This window comes from Mustela lutreola, chromosome 1, assembly GCF_030435805.1.
Source record: "Mustela lutreola isolate mMusLut2 chromosome 1, mMusLut2.pri, whole genome shotgun sequence".
Lineage (NCBI taxonomy): Eukaryota > Metazoa > Chordata > Mammalia > Carnivora > Mustelidae > Mustela > Mustela lutreola.
The window spans coordinates 252,383,582-252,410,833 of NC_081290.1; the positions used below are offsets into that span (position 1 = coordinate 252,383,582).

Below are 27,252 nucleotides of genomic sequence, written 5' to 3' on the forward strand. Positions count from 1 at the left end.
GCAGCAAAAGGTTAGGCTCCTGAAAAGGATCTGAAACCTTGTCTCGAATATCATTCAATATATATGCATTCTTCATTAATTTGTAGAACCAAAAAAGAAGCATTTCACCCTTTTTTGTTGTTCCAAAATTATGATCTCAAAATCATTCAGTTTTGAACATTTGAATCTCTATCAACTAGTTTACAAAGCTTATGGAGCAAGTTGTAAGTCATGGAGCAGGGACTAGAAAAAAAAAAGAGTGCAGAATCTTACTGCCTTTGCTAAACTGAAATAATCCATCTCTTAGCTTTCAAGATTTTTATATGAAGCCACCATGAATCATAATCTTTGCTTCAGGGAAAGTGTCCAAAAAGTTTAATTTGTTAAATCAAACTCATCCTTGATTTGAAGGAGGCAATTGTAATGATGTCATTTCCTGAATTATCTCAAATAACGGTAGAATCTGAAGGAACCATAGTGATTAGTGACCTCATACAGATTAAGGGTAGCCACAAATACAAGCAAGGGCATCCCCTCCCATTCTTCATCTCACAGGCAATGCACCTTCTGCAGAGTAGTTCAACAAATATTTTAATTTCTTTATGTCTCATCTGTCCCTAAAATTATATTTTATATGATAGCAGATGACTTCAGTAGTAGATGAACAAAGGCATGGATAGATAGGTAGGTAGGTAGGTAGGTAGATAGAAAATGTTTGCTAGATGTGGTCCATAAATTGTCTTTAAAAATCTGAGGGGTTGGGCGCCTGGGTTGCTCAGTGGGTTAAGCCGCTGCCTTCGGCTCAGGTCATGATCTCGGGTCCTGGGATCGAGTCCCACATCGGGCTCTCTGCTTGGCAGGGAGCCTGCTTCCTCCTCTCTCTCTGCCTGCCTCTCTGCCTACTTGTGATCTCTCTCTGTCAAATAAATAAATAAAATCTAAAAAAAAAAAAAATCTGAGGGGTTGGGGAGCCTGGGTGGCTCAGTGGGTTAAGCCTCTGCCTTTGGCTCAGGTCATGATCTCGGGATCCTGGGATCTAGTCCTGCATCGGGCTCTCTGCTCGGCAGGGAGTCTGCTTCCCTCTCTCTCTCTCTCTGTCTGCCTCTCTGCCTACTTGTGATCTCTGTCTGTCAAGTAAATAAATAAAATCTTAAAAAAAATAAAATCTGAGGGGCCCTCAAAGATAAAAACATTCCAACTCTCACTCAACTAAAATTGTTACTATCCTATCGATAACATTTAGAATCACTTTCCTTAAAATGGTGTGCTACAAAATCTGACTTTGAAATTTAAAATCCAGAGTTATTTTAATATGGAAAGTTCAGTGAGTATGATAGTGGAATCTCCTACTACTTTGACTTTTTTTGTTTTTCAAGCACCCAAACACACACACACACACACACACACACTGTTCTTTTGCCTGGTGCTTGATTTGACACGTATTTCTCCTTATGATTTTAAGTTTTTTTTTCTTTTCAATTACTCAGGTTTCAATTAACCTCTCAAAGATTTAACATTTAGCACACTAATTTATAATAATTATAATACTTAAAGTTCTTGTCATAAAGGTATGAAACTAGGTTATTTACTGACAGTTTTTTTAACATGAACACAATTCACAATACAGATGCCACTTTCTCTTATTTTCCAAAAGTTTATAGAATAAAATACAGAGATTTTTAAAAAATCTTTTAGCTTTATTCACTGTATGTTTTTTTCTTAATCCCACTGAGTGAAAGGATTCAGGTCTAGTGATGTCTGATTCCAAGCTGATGCATAATTGCTACTACTCTACCATTACACAGAGAATTATATTATTTATACTTCAGTACTCAGTCAATTTAACCAAAATCCTTTAAAAATAACACTTGACTGAGATGAAACATTTTTCACACCTGAAAGTTTTCCATATGTTAAATCCTGTTCTTTCATTGAACCATTTATATTTCTTGCCTCTAAGAAATTGTGACTGTTGCAATGCCTTTAATTAGATTCCCCTCAAAACTTTTATTAGTTAATAGAGCTCAGTTTTATTAGTTCTAACCAAGATCCCATTTCCTCTTTACAATATTCTCCCTGGTTTCTGATAATACTCAAATCATTATCTGTTTTTGTTCTATGTTATTTTTTTCCTGATATGCATATTTAACGTCAACTATTGGAGAGTTTCTTCTACTAATCAGTGAAATAAATTATGGCCTTTTAAAAAAATAGATTTTGTGGGGCGCCTGGGTGGCTCAGTGGGTTAAAGCCTCTGCCTTCAGCTCAGGGCATGATCCCGGGGTTCTGGGATCGAGCCCCGCGTCGGGCTCTCTGCTGAACGGGAAGCCTGCTTCCTCCTCTCTCTCTCTCTGCCTGCCTCTCTGCCTACTTGTGATCTGTCTTTCAAATAAATAAATAAATAAATAATCTTTAAAAAAAAAAAAATAGATTTTGTTTATTTGAGAGAGAGTGCATGTGCACATGCCCTTCAGCCAGGGAGGGGATGGAGGGAGAGGGAGAAGCAGGCTCCCCACTGAGCAGGGAGCCTGATGTGTGGCTCCCTGGCACCCCAGGACCTGAGCAAAGGCAGACAGTTAACTGACTGAGCCACCCATGCACCCAGTTATGGCCTTTTAATTTTGGTTTCAGACTACTAAAACATTTTTTAAAGAGGTAAGTATAAGAAGACTTGCTCACACATTTAGAAATGCAGGTGTATCACATCAATGCTTATGGACAACTTAGAAAAAAACTTGAGCAAACAAAAAAGAATAATTTAAGATAATATGGTATATTAGGCAGCATTAAAAATGATGATATGTACTGAAATGAGACTCCACAGTTTAAGAAGCTAAATAAAAGTGTACAAAAACATGCATTTGACATATTTTACTGAGCATTAACATGGTATATTATAAAAATATGCATAAAATAAATTTTTTTCATAAATATAAAAAAATTCAAAATTGTGTTTATAGTCTTGTGTATATTCAGTAATAAACTTGTCTTTATGTGTAATATAACCAGTAAATATAAAAAATTAATTTTCTTACATTCTAGAAAGTTTGGATTATACAGAAAAATTCAAATAATAAAATTAAAATTAACTGTAATGTGTAATGGTTTAAGATCTCTTTTTGACTTTTATTAAAAATTCTGCTCCAGATTTTTAATTTTTCCAAAGAACTTCAAAACAGAAACAGGACACACTTCATCAAGTCTTTCTGGAAAAAATCTCAGTCAATGTAGTAATTTCACCTTAATTTTTGAGCAAATATGCTAGGAATTCTAACTGCTAGTTTCTTTGTACCACATTTGAAAGTGTGTGTTTACCAATTCTTATTTAAGAATTCCAGTGTTCTTTGTAGATGACCAGGTCAGCCCAGTGCCATGTCTCTTTCACATTTGATGTCTGTTTCTCCATCTGTTTCTCCTGCTGGTCAACAGTTAGTTGATTAGGATTTTTCCCATAGATTATTTTACAGACTTTCTTGCAGCTTTTTCATCTGTTTTTGGATGTGGAAATGTCCATACATTTTTCATTACACCCTGAGGAATTAGTCACAAATTCCAAAAGTGATTTCTGTTCTTCTTCTATGTCAAACAGTTGTCTCTCTCAGTTAAATACTTTTTGTTGGACATGTGTGTGTGTGTGTGTGAGAGAGAGATTATTGCTTGTCTACTTATTTTATCTTTTATTTTATTTTTGAGTTTTCCAAAAATTAACTGAAGCAGAAACAAGTTGGTCAGATACTTGTTGGTAAAAAGTAGTTGTAATGGTATTCAAAAATACTTTTCAAAAAGTATTCTAGCACAGGTTTTCTTCACAAACTAGATTATGCTGAAAACTTTTTTTCCTAAATCTTTCAGGAGTGTTGGTTCTTAAGACAGAGATTACTCCTATTCTGATCTATCTTGTGCTCCTGAAAAACTGCAGAAAGGCATCTGAAGGCTGTTTGTTTAAGATATGGATTTCTTTTTTATTCTTGCCAGTAATCTATTGCTGCACTAAGTGTGTGTAATTTTCACTGAAGGTCATGGTGATGCCGAGAAGTTTCACTGATAACCTGCCCATCTCCAGTTTCAGCCATCTTAATCAGAAGTATCCTTTCTGAGTGAGGGTCAACCAGACGGAGTGAATCCAGATTGGTTTCTCTCAGGTTCAGGGAAGAAGTGTTTGGAAGGGGCAGAGCCATCCCTCTCTCCTGCCTTCCGGCAGTTCCTTATAGGTGGCAATCTCCCCGTCAAGAGCCATCTAGACATTCTGCACATCTTGGTATTCCCAAAGGTGACCTTCCTTCATGCTCCGAATATCATCCTGCAGGCGGCCAGTAGTGTCTTGATAGTCAGCTTCAAGGGCATTCACTTCTGTTTCACTTATCTGGTGTTCAAGGGACTCCGTTCCTCTAAGTGCACCCACTTCACAGGTGAGGGACTGCACCTGCCTCAGGTACTCAAGTAACTCCAGCTTCTGGTGCAGGCCATCATTTTCCAGTCCACAGCCTCAGAGAGGTCAGCAGACTGGGACGTGTACCTTTCCGCAGCCTCTAGAAGCTTCTCTGCAGCCTCTTTCATAGGGCTGGCGCGCATCACTCATGACTTGCCTCCTTATTTTAAATTTAGTTTTACTTACATTGAACATTTTGAGATCCAAATTTATTTTCTTTCCAAGCAGTCTTTTTCTATTTTGTTGATATCCTTTTAGAAGGACATGCTTGGAATTTAGATAAATGTTTGTTATCTCAGTCTCATCAGCTCTAGGTGAGTGTTGTCATACATCTCAGGAACCTAATCCTCATTCCTTTGTGTTGCCAGAGCATTTCATGGGGGCCTTTTACAAAATTTGCTTAAACAATGACTCTTTGCTATCGTTTTATTACTGATGTTTGCCACCTGTCTATGGCAATTTATTCAAACATCATCCCTCACTCATAGTATGTGCATATGTAAAACCATATTTAATAAAAGCCATATTGCAGGGGTTAAGATTTTATGAGGTATGTGTATGGCACTGAATCTGTTGATAGTTCCCTGAACACGTTTATATCATTTATCCGTGCTCTCTCTCCTTGTTCTTTTCACTCACCTCCACCCTTTACCGTAGGTAAAATTGTCCTGTTCTCTTTTGTAAGATCTTCCTAAACTTCTGTATTTCTCTAGTACATGATACATGGAAGGGAAAGCTCTGAACTAACATGCATTTATTTGGATTTTTAGAAGTCACCCCTTTATTCAATGCAAAAGACATTAGGATTGTGGGGGGGATTAAAAATATCCTGTACAATAACCCCCCTTTTTTGTTCATATCTTAATATTTTCCTAACATCAGGCTCAAGTTAAAGATTTAAGAAGTGATTTTACTTTGTTAATTTTTATGATAAATATATGTACATTTAAAAATATATATATTTTATTGTATATGAGATATTTTTGTAAGAAGGATTTAAAGTGCAAATTAAATAGATCTACACATGTGTATATATATATATATATATATATATATATATATATATACTTATGCACATTTATGTATTTGAAGAATTACCAGCAGAAAATAAAGATCATAAAAAGGAAGAGAGAGAAACATCCCTGAAGGATAAAGTAACTGAATATTAAATTCATTTCTGAGGCACTTGGGTGGCTCAGTTGGGTAAGAGTCTACCTTCAGTTCAGGTCATGATCCCAGGGTCCTGGGATGGAGCCCCTTGTCTGGCTCTCTGCTCAGCTAGAAGTCTGCTTCTCTTTCTCCCTCCACTCCTTCCTTGCTCATGCTCTGTCTCTCTCTCTCAAATAAATAATTAAAATCTTTAAAAATTTTTTGAAAATTCATTTCTGAAAATTATAGACATGAACATTCAATAATCATTTGGATTAATAATCAGAATAAAAGCATATTGATTTCTACCAAGAAAAGATATTTTCATAGCATCAAGTTGTGAAAGAATTATTTTGTAAGACTGTCTTTCGTCAGTTGAGCAACATGTTGGTTAATGTCATCAGGAGAGTGTTAAAATATGGAAGTGACTATTTTTTTTGCGTGAGCTTTGGTGATGCAGACCGTTGGAAGTAGATCAACTGAATTTCTAACCATCCCTTTAAGACATTTCCCACCACAAATTACATAAAGATTGACCTCAGCTCTTTGATTTGTTTGTACTGAGCTCTATGAAACAAGTCAATGTGTTGATGTTTTCAGAGCTACCAGTTAGGATACAACCAAATTTCTGGATTTATAATGATATAGTTAATATATAAATGTCATTGACAAATTAAATACAAGCCTACTTTCTAAAATTAAGATGCTGCTTATTTCTGAAAAAGACCTTTGCATATGAATGTAAAAATCTTTTTATGATAATTTTTAAATTGAATGTCTTATTTTATTGGAATGTTTTAAAAAAACATCTGTAAATACTAATAATGACTTGGTCCCAAGGTGACTATTTTATTAGGGATATGTTTTATTTAAGTTGAGGATATACATATTGAAATTAAAGGTATATTTATATTGACAGAGAGTAGATACTAAAAGTAAAGTGGTCATTTTTTTCTTAGGGATGTTTCAGTCTTCATTGCATTAACATATTTGCTAAGGCAAGCACCATGAAATAAATTTTCTTCCTTCTATAGGTAGGATCTATCTCAGTTTTTAGCTTAAAACTTGAAATTTTATTTTGCTCCCTAGCTTTATTTTTAAATAAGGCAAGATGTGTTAGATTTAAAAATATACATAATGTTGAGTTACCTGTGTATTTACTTTCTTCAAGAGTAATAATTTATATTTATCACAAATATGCTAATATAGTTTTATTATTGTTCATGCCTTTACAATTCTTCTATAAAATGTAGGAAAAGGCCTTACACATATTCATCCTGTTCTAAAATAATTAAGATGACATAAATTATTATAAGAATTATTCGAAGAATTATTAGAATTAAAAATATGAAGAGAAAAATCACAAACATAATAAAAATCAATCAGATATATGAATATGTTCTTAACCTTCCTAATAATATATGAAGTACAAATAAAAACAATAGTACAATCATTTCTAATATAATAGTTTTGCAAATTTAAAAAAAATCAGTACTGACCCAATAAGTAGTCAAAAGTCAATTCTTCCTTTTTTCAAGATTTATTTACTTAGGGGCACCTGGGTGGCTCAGTGGGTTAAGCCTCTGCCTTCGGCTCAGGTTATGATCTCAGTGTCCTTGGATAAAGCCCTGCGTTGGGCTCTCTGCTCAGCATGGAGTCTGCTTCCCATTCTCTCTCTCTGCCTGCCTCTCTCCCTACTTGTAATCTCTCTCTGTCAAATAAATAAAGTCTTTTAAAAATTATTTATTTATTTATTTTGTAGGGGAGGCTCAGAGGAAGAGGATGAGAGAGAATCCCAAGCAGACTCCCTTGGAGAATGGAGCTTGATGCAGGGCTTTATCCCAAGACCCCAGTATCATGACCTGAGCAAAATCAAGTTTGACTCGCCACGACTGAGCAACCCAGGTGCCCCAAAAATGAATTCTTATACATAGTCAAGGAGGAGTACAAAATGATACAACATTTGAAAAAACAAATGATAAATTATAAATGTATCATTAAATTTTAATGCATATACTATACCAATTTTATTTTTTGCAATTTATTCTATATAAATATTTTCATGAAAGAGAAATTGTATAAAATATTCTAATATCTCTAACAATGGGAATAATAATAGGCAACAGTACTTTCCTTCTCAGAAAATTTGTTTTATTTATTAATGCTAGATTAATAGTTCAAAAGAACTAATCATATGGTGCCAAGATGATAAATACATAGAAATCTTATCAATATATGATCTTCATGAGATGAATTTGTAAATGTAACTCTATCTTTTTGTTTATATTACCATGACCCCTGCCACGTTACCCCAGATTCTAACCATCTTCTGCAAAGTGCATATAATCTCACACGAAGTTAATCTGTAGCACTTGCTGACTGTGTGATATAGGAACTAACTCAATGAAACTTAGCTTTCATGTTGTTATCATCATCACCATTATCAATATAACTTTCCTTGATCATCACAGTTCGTACACACACAGATACACACACACACTTAAAACTAAATGGAACTTTTATTTATTTATTTATTTTTAAAGATTTTATTTATTTATTTGACAGAGAGATCACAAGTAGGCAGAGAGGCAGGTGATAGGGGTCAGAAGGAAGCAAGCTCCCAGCTGAGCAGAGAGCCTGAAGAGGGGCTCAACCCCAGGACCCTGAGATCATGACCTTAGCCAAAGGTAGTGGCTTATCCCATTGAGCCACCCAGGCACCCCTAATGGAACTTTTAATATTTTCCAAAGTAGAAGGAAGTATTACACCTGTAAGAGAAGCTTAGAATACTTTGAAAGGTAAGTAAGATGAGTATGTTATGTAGTCTTACCATAAGAAATGTTTATCTTTGAAATAGAGTGGTTAAATTTTGTATTTTTAAGATCACAGAAGGATAATGTTACAGACACAGGACTGCATAAATCATGCCTATTTTCATGCATCAATTTTTTTTTTAAAGATTTTATTTATTTATTTGACAGAGAGAGATCACAAGTAAGCAGAGAGGCAGGCAGAGAGAGAGGGAAGCAGGCCCCCTGCTGAGCAGAGAGCCCGATGTGGGGCTCGATCCCAGGACCCCGAGATCATGACCCGAGCCGAAGGCAGTGGCTTAACCCACTGAGCCACCCAGGCGCCCCTTCATGCATCAATTTTACATAAAGCCCAGGCTAAGTACTCTGGTTGTCTTCCATCAGAGTATCTTGTTCGGTGAATAGCAGAGGGATGGAGGCTGGGGAAAGATAAATGTGAAGATAATGTTTTTCATTATCTTTGTAACATAGTTATTGTCCCATTCTACAATCTTAATTGGATATAGTTGTCATAAAGACAAAGCAAAAGAATAAAAAATAATCTGACTATAAAATAAAACCTGTGTAGCTGTCACAAAGTAAAAACAATGAGCAGTGAGTTGGAGGCATCCTCTTGTGGATAGTTTAGTCCATATGATGACTACATTAGAAAAGAAAAGTAAATAAGGAATATCTTCATTTGAATTTTGCAGTGTATCTCAGTTAACCTAGTACTTTACTGGTGTACCATGCTTCTAATAATTCCCAATTGAGACGTCATGAAAAAAGATTCAGGAAAAGCTCATTTCTCGTGAGAAGTTCATCAACTTTTTTTGTCTTTTTATCATCTCTCTTTATCTTTGTGCTACATTTATTCACTAAGGAGTGTGCGCCTGTATTCACTTTCACCTTTCAGCTTAAGAAATTTAAATGTCAATAGATCTCTACATTTATCTAGTGATCTACATGAGACTGTGACTCTATATTTTCATGGATGGGGTATGTGTGTTTGTGGGTGGGGTGGGGTGGTTGGAGGTGAGGTTATATAATTTGGAACCAGACAGATTTGTGTGTAAATGTTATTTTTTCATATACTACCTATTTCCTTAGTGTCAACGGACAAACATAAAGACAAAGACCAACGTATTAAGGACTGCAGAACAAATCTAAAGGTAGAACTTGAAATATTGAATAGCTTCACCAACCATGGATTTCCTGCCCTTGCATATTTTGAGACGTAGGAAAAACAGTACTTTGTTTAGCTTAAGTCTAATGCTTCCTTTAGAAACATAATAGGCTATTACATAGCATTATTGACCTATCAGTGATGTTAATTTGACATGCATGTTTCTTTAGCTACCTAAATATTATACAAAACATATTCTAATATGCACTTATGATGTTATGAACAAAATGAAAATGCACTAATATGTATAATATATGGTTGTGTGTGTGTATGTGTGTGTGTGTGTGTGTGTGTGTTGCTGCAATTCATGAGTATAGCTATCTTCCTGAGACACAGAGGTGAAAATTAAAGGACTAACAGGAAAGGGACAGGCACTAAGGAAGGCAGGAGATAACATTTCTTCTTGGAAAACGCTAATCCCATTTAGATATTATGGGGCAGTTGGGTAGAGGAAGTGGGATGAGATAATAAATTTCCAAAATTAATGAAAATATTTACCTAGAGACATTCTGGAAGAGTGCTCTTTGTAGAGTGTGATAGATGACAACATAAAACTGTTTCCATACAATATTCTAGTTAATTAGCTTAATAATGGATTAGGTAATAGTCACTTCCAGTCATAAAAAGATTTGGTCCATGGTTCTGATGAATGGCTGTGTCACATTTAGCAGTTTAGTGGTTATTTATAGATCCATGCTGAAGATTAATGCAGATTACAGTTATTTGTCCCTGACTATTTAAGAGGTTAATCTTCAGTTAGATTTTCCCAAGCACCATATGAAGAAAGACCTGGAATAGGAATCGGAAAAGGTATAAAGGATAATACCATCAAATGTCTGCTCCAACAAAATTAAAATAAATATAAATGTATTTTCTTTATGTCCCCATTACTCCTGGCGGAGTAAACAGTCATCAAAAATCCAAGTAATGGCATTCTCAACAGCTTGATACTTTTGTCGGAAAAAAAAAAAAAAACCTCAAAAACAAAGCCAAAAAACACTACATTTATTTACTTTGTTTTATGATGGGATGAATTTATTTGTTTATTTCCCTGTACCCCATCTTCTCTTCTAAGAGAAATAACATACTAGATGACTGTGAAATAGTTGTCCAAGAAAACTGATTAAGAAAAAGAAAAAAAATTCACTTGGCTCATTTTATTTAAGTAACACAGTTCTGAAGGGAAGGTTTTGGACTACTCTGCTTTAAAAGCCTGCTAGAAACCACTCCAGACTATAAAAATATCTGATAAAGATTAAATATACTTCTGTCTTATTTTCAAATTGGAATAACTGTATAATTGGCCTTGTCTTCAGGTAACAGATATGTCAGATCCTGAGGACTACCCTGAGTCTAGTTGGAAGTGTGCATAGGTGACTCAGCATTTCAGTTAGGAAGCAAATACAGGCATAGCCACAATAATAGCAATTATTTCTGTGCCCTTCTTCCTTCTTCTACTGAAGCAGATGCCTTTGAATGAGATCAATTATAGGACTTTATCTGGCTAAAATACTATTCATATTGCTGTGAATGGTAATTTTATGTGTTATCAGTTGGGAAATTCAGAATAACAAAAAAGAAACAAAATTGCAGTTGGTCCAAAAAGAGATCAGGAGAAGAAATCTAAACACTGGTTTAGAAAATGGTTTATGAATACTATTCTAATGACCGAACTTTTAAAATTGTGTCTGCATGATTTCTCCTTAATATTCAAACTTCTATATGAAACATTTTCAATGATTTAGGATTTTTGAATACCTATGAATCAATTTCATTGCTTTGATGTGCAATATATCTGTTTCATTACACTGGCTCATATATGTTATATTTTCTATTTTAATTCCTATAAAAGTCACTCTGGAGTAAATATTTAAAAATAGAAGCTGCAGTATACATTCTATTTTAAAAATATATGAACGAAATCATCCCTAGGATGTGTCATTGAGGAATAATTTGGGGGTTTTATTTTATGTTATTTCAAATCATTTTCCCAGTACTAAGCTAAAAAATAAATCCACTTTTCAAATTCTTTTAGAATTAGATTAAGGGAATTATTGGCAAATTTCATTTTACTAAATAGACAAAATTAAGTAGTGGAAACAACTTTGTTAGAGTGACATATTTAGACTCAAGTAGAAATTTTTTTGAAGATGTATTTATTTATTTGAGAAAGAGTGCATGCATGCATATGTAAGTGGGGGGAGGGGAAGAAAGATAGATTCACCAGGCAGACTTCCTGCTCAGTGTGGAGCCCCAACATGGGGCTTGATCTCATGACCTACTCCTGAGATCAGGACCCGAGCCAAAACCAACCAACTGAGCCATGCAGGTGCCCCTCAAAACAGAATTATAGTTCATTGTCCTCCAACTTCCTACCCATTATTCAGTTCCCTGTATGGAAATAAAATATCCACCAAACCACTATCTGAAACTTCTGGAGAGTTTTTAAAATAAGTTGTTTCTAATCAACTATAAATTCCTCTATAACTGTCACTAATTTGTTCTTACTTTGTCATTAGGAGAAGGACCAACACTACTTCACACTGTGTGTGACCTTTCTCCAGTATATACATTCTTTTTTTTTTTTTTTTTTTTTTTTTTTTTGATTTTCACTGTTTTTTTTTTTTTTTTTTTTAAATTTTTTATTTTTTATAAACATATATTTTTATCCCCAGGGGTACAGGTCTGTGAATCACCAGGTTTACACACTTCACAGCACTCACTAAATCACATACCCTCCCCAATGTCCATAATCCCACCCCCCTCTCCCAAACCCCCTCCCCCCGGCAACCCTCAGTTTGTTTTGTGAGATTAAGAGTCACTTATGGTTTGTCTCCCTCCCAATCCCATCTTGTTTCATTTATTCTTCTTCTACCCACTTAAGCCTCCATGTTGCATCACCACTTCCTCATATCAGGGAGATCATATGATAGTTGTCTTTCTCTGCTTGACTTATTTCGCTAAGCATGATACGCTCTAGTTCCATCCATGTTGTTGCAAATGGCAAGATTTCATTTCTTTTGATGGCTGCATAGTACTCCATTGTGTATATATACCACATCTTCTTGATCCATTCATCTGTTGATGGACATCTAGGTTCTTTCCATAGTTTGGCTATTGTGGACATTGCTGCTATAAACATTCGGGTGCATGTGTCCCTTTGGATCACTACATTTGTATCTTTAGGGTAAATACCCAATAGTGCAATTGCTGGGTCATAGGGCAGTTCTATTTTCAACATTTTGAGGAACCTCCGTGCTGTTTTCCAGAGTGGCTGCACCAGCTTGCATTCCCACCAACAGTGTAGGAGGGTTCCCCTTTCTCCGCATCCTCGCCAGCATCTGTCATTTCCTGACTTGTTGATTTTAGCCATTCTGACTGGTGTGAGGTGATATCTCATTGTGGTTTTGATTTGTATTTCCCTGATGCCGAGTGATATGGAGCACTTTTTCATGTGTCTGTTCGCCATCTGGATGTCTTCTTTGCAGAAATGTCTGTTCATGTCTTCTGCCCATTTCTTGATTGGATTATTTGTTCTTTGGGTGTTGAGTTTGCTAAGTTCTTTATAGATTCTGGACACTAGTCCTTTATCTGATATGTCGTTTGCAAATATCTTCTCCCATTCTGTCAGTTGTCTTTTGATTTTGTTAACTGTTTCCTTTGCTGTGCAAAAGCTTTTGATCTTGATGAAATCCCAGTAGTTCATTTTTTCCCTTGCTTCCCTTGCCTTTTGCGTTGTTCCTAGGAAGATGTTGCTGCGGCAGAGGTCGAAGAGGTTGCTGCCCGTGTTCTCCTCAAGGATTTTGATGGATTCCTTTCGTACATTGAGGTCCTTCATCCATTTTGAGTCTATTTTTGTGTGTGGTGTAAGGAAATGGTCCAATTTCATTTTTCTGCATGTGGCTGTCCAATTTTCCCAGCACCATTTATTGAAAAGGCTGTCTTTTTTCCATTGGACATTCTTTCCTGCTTTGTCGAAGATTAGTTGACCATAGATTTGAGGGTCTATTTCTGGGCTCTCTATTCTGCTCCATTGATCTATGTGTCTGTTTTTGTGCCAGTACCATGCTGTCTTGATGATGGCAGCTTTGTAATAGAGCTTGAAGTCCGGAATTGTGATGCCACCAACGTTGGCTTTCTTTTTCAATATCCCTTTGGCTATTCGAGGTCTTTTCTGGTTCCATATAAATTTTAGAATTATTTGTTCCATTTCTTTGAAAAAGTTGGATGGTACTTTGATAGGAATTGCATTAAATGTGTAGATTGCTTTAGGTAGCATAGACATTTTCACAATATTTATTCTTCCAATCCAGGAGCATGGAACATTTTTCCATTTCTTTGTGTCTTCCTCAATTTCTTTCATGAGTACTTTATAGTTTTCTGAGTATAGATTCTGTGTCTCTTTGGTTAGGTTTATTCCTAGGTATCTTATGGTCTTGGATGCAATTGTAAATGGGATTGACTCCTTGATATCTCTTTCTTCTGTCTTGCTGTTGGTGTAGAGAAATGCAACTGATTTCTGTGCATTGATTTTATATCCTGACACTTTACTGAATTCCTGTATAAGTTCTAGCAGTTTTGGAGTGGAGTCTTTTGGGTTTTCCACATATAGTATCATATCATCTGCGAAGAGTGATAATTTGACTTCTTCTTTGCCGATTAGGATGCCTTTAATTTCCTTTTGTTGTCTGATTGCTGAGGCTAGGACCTCTAGTACGATGTTGAATAGCAGTGGTGATAATGGACATCCCTGCCGTGTTCCTGACCTTAGCGGAAAAGCTTTCAGTTTTTCTCCATTGAGAATGATATTTGCGGTGGGTTTTTCATAGATGGCTTTGATGATATTGAGGTATGTGCCCTCTATCCCTACACTTTGAAGAGTTTTGATCAGGAAGGGATGTTGTACTTTGTCAAATGCTTTTTCAGCATCTATTGAGAGTATCATATGGTTCTTGTTCTTTCTTTTATTGATGTGTTGTATCACATTGACTGATTTGCGGATGTTGAACCAACCTTGCAGCCCTGGAATAAATCCCACTTGGTCGTGGTGAATAATCTTTTTAATGTACTGTTGAATCCTATTGGCTAGTATTTTGTTGAGTATTTTCGCATCTGTGTTCATCAAGGATATCGGTCTATAGCTCTCTTTTTTGGTGAGATCCTTGTCTGGTTTTGGGATCAAGGTGATGCTGGCCTCATAAAATGAGTTTGGAAGTTTTCCTTCCATTTCTATTTTTTGGAACAGTTTCAGGAGAATAGGAATTAGTTCTTTAAATGTTTGGTAGAATTCCCCCGGGAAGCCGTCTGGCCCTGGGCTTTTGTTTGTTTGGAGATTTTTAATGACTGTTTCAATCTCCTTACTGGTTATGGGTCTGTTCAGGCTTTCTATTTCTTCCTGGTTCAGTTGTGGTAGTTTATATGTTTCTAGGAATGCATCCATTTCTTCCAGATTGTCAAATTTATTGCCGTAGAGTTGCTCATAGTATGTTCTTATAATAGTTTGTATTTCTTTGGTGTTAGTTGTGATCTCTCCTCTTTCATTCATGATTTTATTTATTTGGGTCCTTTCTCTTTTCTTTTTGATAAGTCGGGTCAGGGGTTTATCAATTTTATTAATTCTTTCAAAGAACCAGCTCCTAGTTTCGTTGATTTGTTCTATTGTTTTTTTGGTTTCTATTTCATTGATTTCTGCTCTGATCTTTATGATTTCTCTTCTCCTGCTGGGCTTAGGGTTTCTTTCTTGTTCTTTCTCCAGCTCCTTTAGGTGTAGGGTTAGGTTGTGTACCTGAGACCTTTCTTGTTTCTTGAGAAAGGCTTGTACCGCTATATATTTTCCTCTCAGGACTGCCTTTGTTGTGTCCCACAGATTTTGAACCGTTGTATTTTCATTATCATTTGTTTCCATGATTTTTTTCAATTCTTCTTTAATTTCCCGGTTGACCCATTCATTCTTTAGAAGGATACTGTTTAGTCTCCATGTATTTGGGTTCTTTCCAAACTTCCTTTTGTGGTTGAGTTCTAGCTTTAGAGCATTGTGGTCTGAAAATATGCAGGGAATGATCCCAATCTTTTGATACCGGTTGAGTCCTGATTTAGGACCGAGGATGTGATCTATTCTGGAGAATGTTCCATGTGCACTAGAGAAGAATGTGTATTCTGTTGCTTTGGGATGAAATATTCTGAATATATCTGTGATGTCCATCTGGTCCAGTGTGTCGTTTAAGGCCTTTATTTCCTTGCTGATCTTTTGCTTGGATGACCTGTCCATTTCAGTGAGGGGAGTGTTAAAGTCCCCTACTATTATTGTATTATTGTTGATGTGTTTCTTTGATTTTGTTATTAATTGGTTTATATAGTTGGCTGCTCCCACATTGGGGGCATAGATATTTAAAATTGTTAAATCTTCTTGTTGGACAGACCCTTTGAGTATGATATAGTGTCCTTCCTCATCTCTTATTATAGTCTTTGGCTTAAAATCTAATTGATCTGATATAAGGATTGCCACTCCTGCTTTCTTCTGATGTCCATTAGCATGGTAAATTCTTTTCCACCCCCTCACTTTAAATCTGGAGGTGTCTTCGGGCTTAAAATGTGTTTCTTGGAGGCAACATATAGATGGGTTTTGTTTTTTTATCCATTCTGATACCCTGTGTCTTTTGACAGGGGCATTTAGCCCATTCACATTCAGGGTAACTATTGAGAGATATGAATTTAGTGCCATTGTATTGCCTGTAAGGTGACTGTTACTGTATATGGTCTCTGTTCCTTTCTGATCTACCACTTGTAGGCTCTCTCTTTGCTTAGAGGACCCCTTTCAAGATTTCCTGTAGAGCTGGTTTGGTATTTGCAAATTCTTTCAGTTGTTGTTTGTCCTGGAAGCTTTTAATCTCTCCTTCTATTTTCAATGATAGCCTAGCTGGATATAGTATTCTTGGCTGCATGTTTTTCTCGTTTAGTGCTCTGAAAATATCATGCCAGCTCTTTCTGGCCTGCCAGGTCTCTGTGGATAAGTCAGCTGCCAATCTAATATTTTTACCATTGTATGTTACAGACTTCTTTTCCCGGGCTGCTTTCAGGATTTTCTCTTTGTCATTGAGACTTGTAAATTTTACTATTAGGTGACGGGGTGTGGGCCTATTCTTATTGATTTTGAGGGGCATTCTCTGAACCTCCTGAATTTTGATGCTCGTTCCCTTTGCCATATTGGGGAAATTCTCCCCAATAATTCTCTCCAGTATACCTTCTGCTCCCCTCTCACTTTCTTCTTCTTCTGGAATCCCAATTATTCTAATGTTGTTTCGTCTTATGGTGTCACTTATCTCTCGAATTCTCCCCTCGTGGTCCAGTAGCTGTTTGTCCCTCTTTTGCTCAGCTTCTTTATTCTCTGTCATTTGGTCTTCTATATCACTAATTCTTTCTTCTGCCTCATTTATCCTAGCAGTTAGAGCCTCCATTTTTGATTGCACCTCATTAATAGCTTTTTTGATTTCACCTTGGTTAGATTTTAGTTCTTTTATTTCTCCAGAAAGGGCTTTTATATCTCTCGAGAGGGTTTCTCTAATATCTTCCATGCCTTTTTCGAGCCCGGCTAGAACCTTGAGAATTGTCATTCTGAACTCTAGATCTGACATATTACCGATGTCTGTATTGATTAGGTCCCTGGTTTAGCCTCTGGAGCGATGTCCCTCAGCGGAACAGACTTTTAAAAGTCCTGATTTTGTGCGCGGTTGCTCCGCCGCTTGCCGGGAGCCGGCCCCTCCCCCCGGGGTCTATCTTCCCGTCGCTTTGGATTCACTTCTCCGCCGGTCCTACCTTTCAGAAAGTGGTTGTTTTTCTGTTTCCAGAATTGCTGTTCTTCTTCTCTTCGATCTGCCGATGGATTTTCAGGTGTTTGCAATCTTTAGATAAGCTATCTAGCTGATCTCCAGCTAGCTGAAGCAGTCTCAGCTTGCTACTTCTCCGCCATCTTGACTCCTCCACCCAGTATATACATTCTTAATTGGACACTGTGTTTCTTTATAGATAACCCCAAATTAATCTCAGGATCCATTAATACATAAAACTTAGAGGTTTTTTTTTTTTTTTTTTTCCTCATTCAGTGAGAAAACTGATACAAAATTAGTTTCTTGTCACTTCATGGTCCCTTGAATTTTTGGATACAATTGTCCAATGAAAGTCTACTTCCAAAATTACAAGATTATTTTTATTATGACTGGATACTTGAATTGGTTCCAAAGAATTATATTTGGGACAATTTTTAAAGATATGAGAAAGAGTGTGCTCACTTGCTCCTTTCATATGGGAAGTTTAAGACTAGCTCCTAAATTAGGTTATAAATATGTGGCATGCCTCTGTTGCTTCTGTAAATACAAAAACTAAGAAAATTCAAAGCTTTTTTTAACTGTTGTATTCTAGAGTGACTTATCTGACAGCTGATGTCACACCATTACTGAAATTGACTGAACTTAACTCTCTCTCCCCACTTTTAAGTAGGAAAAAAAAAAAAAAAAAAAATATATATATATATATATATATATATATATATGATGTGAACACTAGAGTTAACTGGGGCAATTGTCACAGTAACAGAAAGTGAATTGCGATTTTTAGACCCAAAGTAACAAAAAACTTTTGAAATGATAAATCACATCTATATTTATAGTCTTGTACATAGAATTCTTTTAAAGAATAGAGAAGTTTATGCCAAATTTTATTTTTATTTTTTTAAAGCCTTAGAAATGACAAAAATAGAACTGATGATAATAATAAAGAAAAAACTTTGACATCTCACATCAATTTGAATGGCATGTTATGTTGCTTTCTTGTAAAACGAAACCTAAGGTAAAAAATATTGCTTGTTGGATTCAAATAGGCAATTGTGTGTATTTTTTGATATTTCTGTTTGAAGAGGAAAGATCAAGGTTGCAAAAAAATTCATTTTTCACAAAAAATAATTATGTTGGCATTTTTCTTTTATTAGGCAGGTCCTCTTTAAGGGATAGGTGTTACCTCAGTATATAGGACCCCTAATTTCAACATTTTAATTTATGGAAACACCAAATGACAAAATATATGAGTAAAGGCTGACATAAATGGGTGATGAATTAGTTATCCCAACTGCTTTATACCCAAATGCTCTTTTATGTGTGCTTGAAAAAACATCATTTTTATATATGATAACTTGAAAATGCATATCCATGTAGGTTCTCTTGGGAAAAAATAATTTAGTTGTACAATAAACTTAAATATGAATAAAAGCCTTTATAATGATGGAAAAAAATAAGTAATATTGTTATTTGTTTATTCTAAGTTTTTAAAAAGCTGTCCAAGGAAAAAATTCCAAAATATATTTCGTGTTTAGGATTAATTGAGTTTCTTAGATCTGTGGGTTTATAGTTTTCATTAAACAGAGAGATATTTTTGTACTACTTCTTCAAGTATTTTTCCTGATCCTTTTCACTGAGGGATTCCAGTTATATGTATGTGTTATTAGGCTGTTTGAAATTATCCCATAGCTTTTTGATGCTCTATTTATTTTCTAATCTCTCTCTCTCTCTCTCTCTTCTTGGTCTGTATTTTATTTTAGATAGTTTCTATTGTGATGACTTCAAGGTCACTAATACTTTCTTCTGCAGTAACTGATCTGCCCTTAATCTCAGCTATTGCATGTGTTATTTCAGACAATGTTTATTTTTCTATTTGTCTAAAGTTTGATTTAGATTATGGTTTGGATTTTCTACATCCTCCATTAAAAATCTCAGCATTCCTCTACCTTCTTGAGCCATATATAGTTCAAGTTATGGTTATATATTTATAATAACTGCTGGCATGCTCTTGTTTATTAATTCTATCATTTGTGCCATATCTGAGTGTCTTTCTATTGATTAAATTTTCACCTTCTTATGGATTGTCTTCTTCTTTGCATACAGATAATTTTTTATTGAATACCAACTGTTGTGAATTTTGCTTTCTTGCATATTGGATATTTTCATATGCCTATAAATATTCTTTATCTTGTTCGGAAGAACATTTATTTTTAAAACATTTTATTCCCTAGAGGCTTGCTTTTAAAAACCTGATAAAACCAGCACAGCCCTGAGTTTATGACTAATCTTGCCCCACTACCTAGCCAAAATCCTTCTGACAACTCTACTTGAAGCTCTCTGAATCATGAGTTGTTTTCCATTTTGGCTTGTGACAACAAGAATTATTCCTGACTCTAGTTTTATTTCAGATTAAGTGGTAGTATAATCCTTATCAATTGTCCTTTCACTGGTCTGGGTTATTTTCTTCATGATTACATGAATCATTCCTCAGCTAGGAGATCTAGGATGATCATTTTTACAGATCTCTGGAGCTCTCTTGTGTAGCCCTCTTTTCTATGGTATTCTGCACATGAGACTACAGTCACCTTGACTTCTACAGATATGCAGTTCTCCTTCCAGATAATTGCATTTTTACCATGGGGACTTTTGAGATTTCCTTTCTGCATATTGGTCACAGGTTCCTGACTTTTTCTGGTTTTAATTCACCATGTAGGTTGTCTCTGTTAAATTTCTGTTGCTTTTCAATTTAGCTTCTCTCTTGAAACATGCATAAAATATTTGGAAATATTCAGAAGAATTTCGATTGTTGGTTATTTACTCCTTCTAACCTGCTGCTATTATTTTTCTCTTGCTTTTTAACTTTGAATTCTATCATATGATTTTTCCTTGTTACATTATGTTAACTTATCAATTATTTTTCATGTTATTGTGGTAGAAGGTAAAAACTTATTCTAGGTTTTGCATCATTTTAAGCCAGGGGTAGGCAAACTTACCACCCATAAGCCAAATCTGGCCTTCAGCCAGTTTTGTAAAAAATTTTCATTGCTCATTTGATTATGCATTGCTCATGGTTGCTTCCCTATTATATTGGCAACACTGAGTAGCTGTGACAGAGCTCACACATTTAGCAAAACCCAAAATGTTTACTGTCTGGTACTTTACAAAAAATGTCTGCAACCCTGTTTTAAGCTTTATGTGTATGTGTGTTGGGGGGCACTTGTATTTACCTAGTGTTTATATATCAAAGCCAAAAGTTTTTCAGACTTAGTATCAAAGCATCAGAGTTAAAATTCATCTGTAAAGCTTATCAACTATTTAATTTTATCCAGGTTACTAGACCTGCTTAAGATAGCCTAATTTCAAAATGGAAATATTTATACATTTAATACTTATAATTAGGAATAAATGATAAAATGCACTGAAATTACTTCATGCATAATGCACATTTAGTAAAGCCCCTTACTTCCCCCCTTACTAAAATGAAGCTAATGAAAACCAAAATAGGGACTATATACATTTCCTATACAAAATAGAAGTTTGCATATCTGAAACATCATTAGATTGGAAGTTTGTTCTCTTTCATTTTTGTTTATGTGTCAGTGTAACCTCTAAATTCAGAAATTCTTAGAAGAGGCAAGTACTCATACACAATCTTTAACAAGAACCTGACTTTTAGACTGAAGTCTTTGGGTAAATTAGATCATTTCATAGCTATGGGATAATATAAAGACTCTTATAAGTCTGGACATGTTTTACAGCAAAATTCTTTTTCCTTTTTTTTTTTTTTTTTTTTTTCAAAAATCCTCTTGTTGAAAGACAGTTTTCTCCTTCCCTTTTTCTTCTGGAGGTTTATTTACCATTTTGTGCATATTGTTTGTGATACTCTGAGATAAGTGAGAACCTTAGTCATGGGCTGGGCGCAGTAGATCTGCGCCCACATCATTTCTGTTTCATCCCCCACTTACATTTTAAGTTCTAAAACATCAATTTGCACATTTTAAGTTATTCAAACAGGCCACTTCCCTGCATGGAAACTCTTCCTCTCTCTATGAGAAGAGATGAGTAAAACTCCCAGAGTCATGACTTGTCCTCTGGCTCTCCGGGGACTGAAAAGACCTTGAAAGTGTTTTTGTCTACAGTTCTGGAGAAGAAAGATTTTGGGCAGGCCACACCAGAAACTGTTTTTCCTTCTGGCGCAACTGCTCTGTAGTGCACAGAAGACTGGGAGTTTGATGTTTGGTTTTCTTTGTAAATGTGACACCAAAGTGCCGATGGCTGTGCTTTCGCTTCTGTATCCAGTCTAAAGTGCCAACAGGGAGAACATGAAAGGCTAAATTGAGAACTGCAACTTCAGAAAACTGAAATCTTTTGGGTAGGCAGAGCTTTATTTTTCTACTAGGCTGATTTATTTCCTGAACATTCTAAAAATAAATGTATGAGATGTCAGACATGTCCCGTGAAATATAGTCATAGAAGTAAAGAAAATATTTTAAAATATGTGTGCATATTATTCATGTATTTGGATCAGGACTAAGAGAAAACAAGAAAATGAAAAGCCTATAAGAAAAAAACAAAAAAATAAGAAAATGAAAATACTGAATTTTTCGTCATAGGCTTGTAGCACATTAAATAATTTTTCTTGTTTTGAAATGTCTTGCTAGGTTTCATAATAAAAAAGGGTTTATTTTAGAAGGTGCATATTTAAGATGAAATGACAAAATGTGAAATTGTTTTGTGAGGAAATATTATGCTTCATACTGTGTATATAACTTTAAAGTATTTAATTTTTATTCATAGTATTTATTAGGAAAATGTTTTCCTTTTTATGTGTTTCAGTTTAGCCTAATTTTAAATCCTTTGAAAATACAATTTGATCCCTATTGTTTTCACCAAAGTCGCCCCTCCAAAAAATCTTGACTTTGTTTCTTTAAAATGTTTTAATTAACAGAGGACATGTTATTGATTTTATGAATGCCGGGTGAGATATCGGAGTTTTGTGTGCCAAAATGCTAAGTCTCAGTGTTGGTTATTCATTGCCATCAAGGATTATTAGATTCAGAATCTAAAAGGCTATCGATAGACAAAAGTTTACTTTATCTTGTATCTGATGTGGCTCTGCATGTAGCATATATTGAAAACATCTTGGGCATTTTAGTTAACTGGTAATTTGGCTACACATGAATGGAATTTAGTTGCCAAGAAAATTAGTATAATCCAACTGGGAATTAATAGAAAAATAGTATCTCAGAAAAGACATAGGGACTCCCATGTGGCTGGCCAAGGGTACATCTTTAGGATCCTATTCTGTTCTGGCTGTTGAGTTATAAGGAAAAATAAAACCCAAACTGAACCCATTCAGGGCAATGAGGACATTTTGAAAGCATTTTGAATAAGAGATGAGGGAACTGGATATGTCCACCTTGAAGAAGATTAGATGACAGGAGGAAGATGTTGTCAGTCTCAGGTATTTGAGAGATATCATGTAGGAAAGTGTTGTAAACTCTTCTCTTTGGCTTCCTAATGGTATAATCTATATCAAATGCCAGAATTTAGGGAGATGAGTTTGCGTTTAATAGGAGGCAGAATTTTAGTTCTACCCGGAGATAAAAATTATAGGTTTTGACAGGGAGCAAGTTCCCCATCTCTATTAGATCATCTTTTGACAGGCATATGTTCAAGAAAATTGAAGGATTGTCAGCTCAATCAGATATTTTAAGGTTCTTTCAAATTCATAGAGTATGAAATCTATAAATTTGTACACGCGTGTGCACACACACACACACACCCCAAAAGCAAAAACACTTTCTGCACCAAGTTACAGGCTCCTAGTCCTCAGATTTTATACTTTCCTTACTTTTGTTAACGTGATAGAAAGAACTACATAGGATACATGCATTTAGAATAAATACCAATCTGACCAGATTTTTATTTTTAAAAAATATAATTTCTTAAATTTTCAAAAAAATCTGGTTTTTGTTATAGTAGAGGATGAGAAGAAAGAAAGAAAGGAAGGAAGGAAAAGAAGCTGAAGGGAAGCTGGAGGTTCTTAAGGGACCCAAGACTTAGACAAAGAAGTGCTGCTGTTCCCTGCATGGCATGGTGCAGCCCAAGGTTACAGCACATATTGGTGACGAACTTGGATTCTGAAGTCATGCTGATATGAGTGCACATTCTAGCTTTGCTCTTTTCTAGCTGTATGTCCTTGAGCAATTTATCTCAGCAGTCATGGCCTCAGTTTTTGTTCATCTGCAAAACTGAAACAGCAAGAGTACATAGCTCTGTACAGTTACAAGAGAAACACAAGATAATGCTTGTGGAGGGCATGGTACTTTTAGGACTCAGTGATTATAATTATTACTGTACTGTTACACATGAAGTACACTTGCTTTTACACTGATAAATTCTCAACTTCGATGACACAGTATACGATTCACATTGGGGAGAGCATGTGTGTGTGTGTGTGTGTGTGTGTGTGTGAGACAAAATCAATAATTACGACATAGTGTTTAGAATTCTGTTTTGTTTTGTGTTTTTTTATATGAAAGGGGAATTTGACCCTCTGCTAATAAACAAGGAATGATAATTATCTAAAGCTATAATCTCATCTAAATAGAAAATAAAATTATTTTTATGTTCCCAAGATACATTGAATGGTTGTTTTCAAATTATTTTAAACCAATATGTTCAGATTAAAGAAATGAATTCAAATATGTGGCTGAACTCATCTTCCTGAGAAAGAAATGCTGTTCAAAAGTAGATACAATTACTTTTCTTTGAGTTTGTTCTTCCATTTAACCCATCTGTAAGTTAGTGTTTTCTTCAGTTTTTTTAATCAATGGTGAATGGTGGTGCTCTTCCAACTGAAAAAAATACATCCCATTATACAATATAGTCTCAGTAGTATCAGCTAAACTGACAGTAAGAATCAGATGATTGTTTAAAAAATAAATAAAATAACCTTCTGTGAATTTCCAACCTCCCCACCTCAAACAGGCTTACACATTTGGTGAAATAATATTTTGATTTAATGTGTAAGTCTTATGAAAAGCTATAACATCTCTTTTTTTAATGTTTTCCCTATACCTAATTAGTGTTATTTAATTTAATAGTTTGTGATTTAATAATAAAAATATGAATGACCATATTATAGGGGATTCTAAGATGTTTAAGACATGTCCTCATCTAGTGGGAGAGGAAGATAAGTTTACAAATATATACAGCTCATGAATATGTGTTGAAGATATTATATAAGAGGGAAAAAAACTAAACAGAATTATGCAGAATCAGAGAAAGGAGAAATAAATTTATTTGGTTAATTCAATGGAGGCTTCATGAGGGAGGCTACATTTGATGGCTACATAAGAGAGGGTGTGAAATTTGGAAAGAGATGAATGAAGGCACCTTAGAAAGAGTTAAGAGTCTGAAGAACACACTCCTGTGAAGAATTGTATTTATGTTCTATTGACCATTTCCTGTGGCTGATGTGTGGAAGCCTAGAAAATCAGAGGTCTTTACCAGACCCCTCTTCTGACTTGAGTCACATCCATTTTTATTATTTACATTGTTTACCAATGCAATGCCCTCTGAGGTTTTCTTTCACCTCATTACCCCAGCCTCTGTTCTAGTTCCCTCCTATGCTCACTCTTAAATGTACAACCAGTCTCTCTCTCTCTCTCCCAGGACCTATGGTATTCATTTCACTTTCTCAGATCTGCTAAGCTCTTTCTGATCCTTCTGCCTAGAAAGTTCTGTATCCCTATCTGCCCCAACACCCAATCTTTCCCTAGTTAATTGCTCTTTATTCTTCATTCGGTAGCTACTATTTCCTTCAGGAAATCTTTCCTGACACCCCACCTTGCGTACCTCCTGTGTGCTTCAATCGACCAAGAATTCTGCTGCGGCACTACCACACTTGTTTTTAATTTCCTATGTTCCTTTCTGTATTCTCTATCAGCCTAGAAATGCATGAGAGCAGGAGCCGTATTACTCGTTTCTCCATTACTAGCACCGTGGTTTCCAGAACTATATATGAGCACAGCGGTTATTCTTGGCTCAGTGAATGAGTAAGCAAATGAGTGCTAGATTCATTAGCATCTAATGTTTTGAGAATTATTAGAGTGTGAATATAGACTACCCAAACTAGTGGCATAGGAATCGCAGGGCTGGAGACCCTGAGTAGTCTGGGGCAGCTGAAACATCATCTTGATTAGACACTGATGACTAGTCAGTGAGACAATATCTCTTTGGAATTCACTCAAATAATTAAAATGTGAGAAAAAGAGATTAATATCAAGAGACAAAAGATCTTCCCATATTGTGTGTCAAATATAGATATATTAAAAGTACAAGACACTGACAAAAAGAGTATCAATTATACAGCTAAGAAAAAAGCCAATAATGGAACATTTTTTAATGGAACATATTTTTCAATAATGGTTATGTCACGTCGAGTGGCATAAAATAATGGCTGTTATTGATTAGTGAAATTTTAAATAAACATGTTAACTATGGATGGAAAAATTTTAAGACCAAGTTCTATTTTATGCTTATGTTTTCATTTTTGTTTTTGTTTTTAAACATGAGTAAATGAAACATACATGTGAAGTTATAAAGATAGTTGATTTAAAGCTACACTAGAAAAGCTCTATTTTTGGGGACCTATGGTATTCATTTCACTTTCTCAGATCTGCTAAGCTCTTTCTGATCCTTCTGCCTAGAAAGGATGTCTGGTTTTTTGACTCTTGGGCAAGATAAGGGCCGTTAAATTAAAAATGTAATGTTTAGGGCACCTGAGTGGCTCAGTGGGTTGAGCCGCTGCCTTCGGCTCAGGTCACGATCTCAGGGTTGTGGGATCGAGTCCCGCATCGGGCTCTCTGCTTAGCAGGGCGTCTGCTTCCCTCTCTTTCTCTCTCTCTCTCTGCCTGCCTCTCTGCCTACTTGCGATCTCTGTCTATCAAATAAATAGATAAATAAAATCTTAAAAAAAAATGCAATGTTTAAGGTCAGAAACTTCCTGAAGACCCTCTGGGTAATTTCTTTACTTATGGTTTGCACCTGACCTAACCAGTTTGACAAACTTGCCTTGATCCTCACCCCAAACCAAGATTCCTTATACAGATGTTAGTGGTTCAAACCACAGACACAATGACCACTTGGGGAGCTCGAACGTGGGAAATCTCTTAAACTATAGATGAAAAAAAGTCTGCACTCCTAAATAAACTTATAGTATTGTGCCTTTCTAGAGCCTTAAAAAAGCCGAACACTTATTTAAAAGACATGGAAACTGAAATCAAACTCATAATAGTGTTCCTCCCTTCTTCCCTCCTGTATTTTCCTTCCTTCTTTCCTTCCTTCCTTCCTTCCTCTATTTCTCCCTTTTTTCTTCCTTTCTTTTTTTCTTTCCCCTTTGTTTTCATGATAGCTTTAGCTCATCCAATTTTAATGCAATCCCCCCCAAAGTATCTCGAGATAAACAGGTAAATGTATTTAACGGCCTAAATTCAGTGCAAGTTTTAGAAAAATAAACTTTAAAAGAAGCATACCATGTATGCTGGTCATTGTATCCAGCAAAATGATTTCTTTTATAATTCCTATAATTTATGGTTATTTGTATGTTAGATTTAAGAACAAAAATATATGTTTATAAAAAAAAAATTAAAAAAAAAAAAAAGACATGAGGGCACCTGGGTGTCTCAGTTGGTTAAAATGTCCTATTCTTGGTTTCAGCTCAGGTCATGATCTCAGCGCCATGAGACTGAGCCCTGTGTCAACTCCACGCTGGTCATGGAGCCTGCTTTAGATTCTCTCTCTCTCCCTCAGTCCCTCCCCCACACCATCTCTCCCTCTCTGGAAGGGGCGGGGCTGGGAGAAGAATAAAAGGCATGAGAAGAAACA

The 27,252-nt window shown here is 35.5% G+C and overlaps 1 protein-coding gene and 1 pseudogene across 2 annotated transcripts in view; one reads left to right on the forward strand and one right to left on the reverse strand.

Moving 5' to 3' along the window:
* LOC131810486 (zinc finger protein 133-like) overlaps window positions 1-27,252 on the forward strand; it is a 58,198-nt gene that overhangs the window by 14,291 nt on the left and 16,655 nt on the right. The gene's annotated exons all lie outside the window — the stretch shown is intronic.
* LOC131838673 (vimentin-like) lies at window positions 3,987-4,558 on the reverse strand (annotated as a pseudogene).